The following is a 6,000-nucleotide window of genomic DNA, read 5'->3' on the forward strand; positions in this document are numbered from 1 at the left end:
CAGGGCAACTGCCCCCTTTGCCCTGCCTTAAAAACGGCCCTGCATAAAATGTACACAAGGGACACAACCTATTGGCCAAGGCTTTGACATCTCATCCGCACAAAGCTGTAGCTTGCTCAATTGTTCTTGTTTTGTTTTTTGGATAGCATGGTAAGGGTTAGAACTTCTGATAAGTTTTTATTACTCTCTATTTCCCCATTGGGGAGAATGTCCAGTATTTCCTGTTTCTGTGGCAGAATAGGAAACGAGTGGAAATTTCCTCAATGTTAGCCAAAATCTCATAAATATCACCAGATCAGCTCTGAAATATTAAATTATACCAGCAGTCTCCAAACTGTGGCCCGCATGGTGAATATGTCCCTTTACTTGCCTTTATTCAGCCCTTGGGGAACTATTCTATCCACTGACACCAGTGGTGGGGCACTATTCCTCCCATTGACACCAATGATGGGGCACCATTCCTCCTACTGACACCAATGATAGGGCACTATTCCTCCTACTGACACCAATGATAGGGCACTATTCCTCCTACTGATACCAATGATGGGGCACTATTCCTCCCACAGACACCAATGGCGAGGCACTATTCCTCCCGCAGACACCAATGACGAGGCACCATATCTCTCCCAATGACACCAATGACAATGATGGGACACTATTCTTGCTTCTGACACCAATGATGGGGCACTATATCTCCCGCTGACACCAGTGATAAGCTCCATTCCTCCCACTAACACCAATCATGGGGCACTATATCTCCAATGGGAGGGGCTTATTTATGCAGGGGCATGGCTAAAGAAAGCAGGGGTGGGGCTTGTTGGCTTGAATGAGGATAATTATGCTGTGATTTTTTTCACTGTGGATTGATGTCAATTATAATTTTGTTTTCAGAAACATGTGAGTTTCCTCAAAGACAAGTTTTGTTTTTCTTTAATTTTCTTGTATAGATTTGAGAAGAAAACCATCTTCTGAACCTTACAGTCCACTGTGAAAGACACATTTAAAGCCCACTTGTAAAATGTCATCATCCTACTAAGAGCTGACCTAACTTCTACAGTGCTAAGTTGCTGAGTTTTTTTCAGGTATGCATTATGATTGGGGGGGGGGGGGCTCCAGGTATGCCAGGCACTCATGTTCAATATAATGGTGTCTACAACTTCTGGTTCTCTATTAAATAAATCAATTCAAAACCTATACAATCAATAAACCAAAAACAAAGACTATACAAACCCCGAGCAGAAGAGTACATTTTATTTTATTTTTATTTTTCTCAACATGTGTAACATAAACAGTGAAATTAATATATGTACAATAAAGTCAAATTATTATTGCCACTTTTTTTTTCCTTCTGAAGTCTCTAAAGCAGAAAGATACATTGTGTTTGCATTTGGGTTGCAGATTCTAATCTGTTTGTATCAACACATTTCCCGACATGTAGCAAACGTATTTAATCTTGTGACATTTTTTCTCATTTTTTTTTCCTTCTGTATGCAAATATTTGTTTACTAAAATCAATCCATAATTAACTTAATATTCAGTTCACTGCTAGAGAAAGTTACCGCTTCCTTTAGCAGAGATAAAGTACTTCCTACATCTTTTATTATGTACTTTCAAAGTCTACGAGCCAAGAATGCCAAAATCGGCATAACTACCGGTACTTACTACTACTACAAGGAAGAGGGGGGCAAATTGGCAGAACAAATGGAGAGAAGCTTGATCATAAAGCCAACCAATCACTACTCCAGAGGGCTTATCCAGAGAGTGGACAATTATTTAATTGTACAGAAAATGCAGATGGAGGAGCAAAAAAAAGGTCTCACTTAAAGTGAACACTTCAATAGTTCATGTTTCTGATATGTGCTCGCTGTACCATGTACTGAAAAGTCTCCTGTTCTCTTTGTATTGCTTCCTTTATGTGAAATCCTTGGTGTTCCTGCCAGTCCCTCTGCTTTCCTTTTAAAAAAAACTGACCACACTAAGCAGGACAGCACAGCGTGGTCAGTTCTCTAGCTACGTAGGCTGTGTTCTCCTCCAATGATCAGACTTGTGCTGACATGCCTCCCCTGCACAGCCATTCACTGGGAAGCTCAGTGTGCTGTTGTTTCTCTTCCCCCAGCTCTTATGCAATGTGATCACTTATATATAAAAAAAAAAGGATGGATAATGTGTTTTAATCAATAAAATAAATAAAGTGTGGCACTAAATTTGAATCTTAACCCCTTCCCAACCAGCAGGGGAGGTTGGCTCCCCTGCGCGAGCCGTCGTAGATGTACGCCGGCTCTTTAAGACGCTTTAGCAGGCGCATGCCGCCGGAGGGGCCCGCAGCGTGTCCCGGAGCTGATGACTGCCAGGTATTCATGATCGCCCCTACAGTTAGAACACACGTAGGGAACACAGTTAACCCCTCGATCGCCCCCTAGTGTTAATCCCTTCCCTGCCAGTGACATTTATAGAGTAATCGGTGGCTATTTTTCTAGCTCTGATCCCTTTATAAATGTCACTGGTCCCAAAAAAGTGTCCGATCTGTCTGCTGCGATCACGATAAAAATCGATGATCACTGTCATTACCAGTAGAAAAAAAAATAATAATAATAAAAATGCCATAAATCATGCCCTATTTTGCAGACATGATAACTTTTGTGCAAACCAATCAATATTCGCTTATTGCGATTTTTTTTTTTTTTTTTTTACCAAAAATATGTAGAAGAATACATATCAGCCTAAACTGAAGAAATGTTTTAATTTATTTTTAATTTGTGGGTATTTATTATAGCAAAGAGTACAAAATATTGTGTTTTCAAAATCCTCATTTTTTTTTGTTTATAGCGCAAAAAATAAAAACCGCTGAGGTGATCACATACCACCAAAAGAAAGCTCTATTTGTGGGGAAGCGTCGCACGACCGCGCAATTGTCAGTTAAAGAGACGCAGTGCCGAATCGCAAAAAACGGCCTGGTCAGGAAGAGGGCTAATCCTTCCGGGGGCTGAAGCGGTTACATTTTAAATCAATTGTCATAGTGATATACATATAAAGGAAAAAAAAATAACATTCAGATTAATATAAGGGAGGAGCCAGGTGGCTTCACTTCCGGTCGTGGCACAGACAGGAAGTTGGGAACTTTTTATGAATTTGCTCATGGGACCCCCACTGTCTTCTACACTTGCTGCTGAGTGTTTTATTATATGTAAGTGTTTACTATTTTAATAAACCCTGTTTAAAAAGTACTACACCATCTGGGTTCTCGTTGTCTTTCCATGTGATGGCCGATTGAGAGCTATATCGATCTACTATAGAGGGCTACATCTATGATGGAAATAATGGTGAATTTTCAGGTGAGTGTCCAACTTGATCAGTGGTGGAGCACACTGGGGAAGCATTCTGGATTGCATTGAGGAAAGTCCCCGTATTGTGAAGATTGTTACTGCACCCCATACCTAAAACTTAAAATCGGAGAGAACTTTATTTATTTCATTATTCATTTATTTGGCTCATACCGCACTGGTTTTGGATTCATTGCCTGGCCGGGCAACTTTGGACTGATCATCACTATTTTATATTTTTATTTATTCATTACACAGAAACAGTTATATTGTATTTAGAAGTGATTTAAGATCACAATTTCGGAAAATATTTATCGTAATGTCATTTTTTTTCTTCATACGTACAGTATATTACCAAAAGAATTTGAAAGGTTGTCCACAAAATTTAGGAGTGTGTCTATGGGAATGTTTGATCATTCTTCCAGAAGCGCTTATGTGAGGTCAGGCACTGATGTTGGAAGAGAAGGCCTGACTCGCAGTCTCTGCTCTAATTCATCCCAAAGGTGTTCTATCAGGTTGAGGTCAGGGCTCTGTGCAGGCCAGTCAAGTTCCTTCACCCCAAACTCGCTCATCCTTGTCTTTATGGGCCTTGCTTTGTGCACTGGTCCAAATCATTTGGTGGAGGGGGGATTATGATGTGGGGGTTGTTTTTCAGGGGTTGGGCTTGGCCCTTTAGTTCCAGTGAAGAGGATCCTTAGCCCTTGTACACACGGTCGGACATTCCGACGGAAAATGTCCGATCGGAACGTGTTGTCGGATAATCCGACCATGTGTGGACTTCATCTGACTTTTTCCGTCGGAATGTCCGACCAACAAAGTTTGAGAGCTGGATATAAAAATTTTCCGACAACGCGATGTAGAGAATTCCGATCAGACAAAGTGCCACGCATGCTCAGATCAAATTCCTAGACCAAAGCTATTGGCTACTAGCCTGAACGTAGTGCCGTCATAAAGAAATAACATCATCACGTTACGAACGATCGGATTTTCCGACAACTTTGTCCGACCGTGTGTATGCAACACCAGTTTCAGACAAAATCTGTCTGAAAAAATCAGACGGATTTTGTTGTCGGAATGTCCGACCGTGTGTACATGTGCTTAAGCTGTCAGCATACCAAGACATTTTGGACAATTTCATGCTCCCAACTTTGTGGGAACAGTTTGGAGATGGCCCCTTCCTGTTCCAACATGACTGCAATAAAAAGCAAGGTCCATAAAGACATGAATGAGCGAGTTTGGGGTGGAGGAACTTGACTGACCTGCACAGAGTCCTGACCTCAACCTCGTCAGCTCTGCGCTACAGTAGGAGCTCTCTGGTCCACTGCACTGAGCAGAAAAAAAAGCCTGCACACCATGGATTGCGGTGATGGTGGAAGGGGTGAGGGACTTGTCACTGTGAATGAAAACGAGGGACAACTTTGCATAACACATCACACTAGCACGCCACAACTGCCTGCAATTTTCTTTAAACGGGTATTGCTCGATGGGCGGAAGCAACAGGGGGTATAATTCCTGGTGAAGAAAAGCATGTGGACACCCTTGGCCGCTGCATCTGCAGCTAAAGAAAGAGTATTTGGAAGGCAGTAAAAACGTGGGTTAACCGATGGGTTTTACCGCCCCTGTCAATGAGTGTTCGATCCATGGAAGCGGTTGGTGTTGGATGGGGCAGGTCATACATTGTAGATGGAGTATCAAGACCTTACAGGCACAGGAAAGGGTCATATCTGTGACCATTTCCTCTCCGGAGAAAGCAAAGTGACCTCATTCTTCTATAAATCACAAATTTCTAGTCCGTTCTCAGCAACACTGAGTGTAAATCTGAACATTTTTTTTTTTCTATGGGCTCATTAGAGCTGTACAGCAGACAGATGGTGGGAGATCGTGACTCTGGAGCTGCAGACGGCAGATGGGCCGCAGAGCTGTCCACACATCAGCCACCGCACTCCATCACACAACACCTGAGCCAGCTCTGGGCTGAGGTCTTATCTGCCCTTCCCCAGCTGGATTCATCTTCTGCTCTCAAGATTTTTAATTTGTTAAAAGAAAAACAAGAGAAGGAATAAGGAGACAGAGAACTGACAAGCCCCAAGTGTTTATCATCTCCAGCCCGGAATCTGGGCTCCTCTGTGGAGCAGAATGAGATGTTCTAAAGCTGCAACGGCCTTCAGTGGGTCATCCTTCCATGGCCCACTGGTATTGGTATTCCATGGCCCACTGGTATTGGTATTCCATGGCCCACTGGTATCGGTATTCCATGGCCCAAGAGGTATTGCTGGTGAAGGCCAGTGGAGTTCCTCCACCCCAAACTCCCTCTTCCAATGTCTTTATGGACCTTGCCTTGTGCACTGGTCCAAATCATTTGGTGGAGGGGGGATTATGGTGGAGAACATCATGATCAGGGAGGTGCTTCTGCTGCTAAATGTTGGCCAATGAGCATAGATATTATGCTGCTTTCACTGATAGGATCACTGAAAAGGATGGAACAGTAGGGGCTCAGCGAGTGAAAATCCACAAAACATACCCTATATTTCGAAATGTATTGGGACACCTACCTTTAGGCTGCTTTCACACTGGGGCGGTATTCAGGCGTTACAGCGCTAAAAATAGCGCCTGTGTAGCGCTTGAAAAAAACCGGCCCCTTTCACTCCAGTGTGAAAGCCGGAGGGCTTTCACACTGGAG

At 42.9% G+C, this 6,000-nt stretch overlaps 1 protein-coding gene across 1 annotated transcript in view; it reads left to right on the forward strand.

Annotated features, from left to right (window-relative positions):
* Positions 1–3,227, forward strand: part of LHFPL4 (LHFPL tetraspan subfamily member 4) — a 199,983-nt gene extending 196,756 nt beyond the window's left edge. The window contains exon 5 of the transcript XR_013262289.1: positions 948–3,227. The gene's annotated coding sequence lies outside the window, so the exon portion shown is untranslated. The remainder of the gene's footprint in view (positions 1–947) is intronic.
* Positions 3,228–6,000: the final 2,773 nt, after the last annotated feature.

Source organism: Lithobates pipiens, unplaced genomic scaffold, assembly GCF_037356315.1.
Source record: "Lithobates pipiens isolate NorthernLeopardFrog02 unplaced genomic scaffold, aLitPip1_a1.2 Scaffold_23, whole genome shotgun sequence".
NCBI classification, from domain to species: domain Eukaryota; kingdom Metazoa; phylum Chordata; class Amphibia; order Anura; family Ranidae; genus Lithobates; species Lithobates pipiens.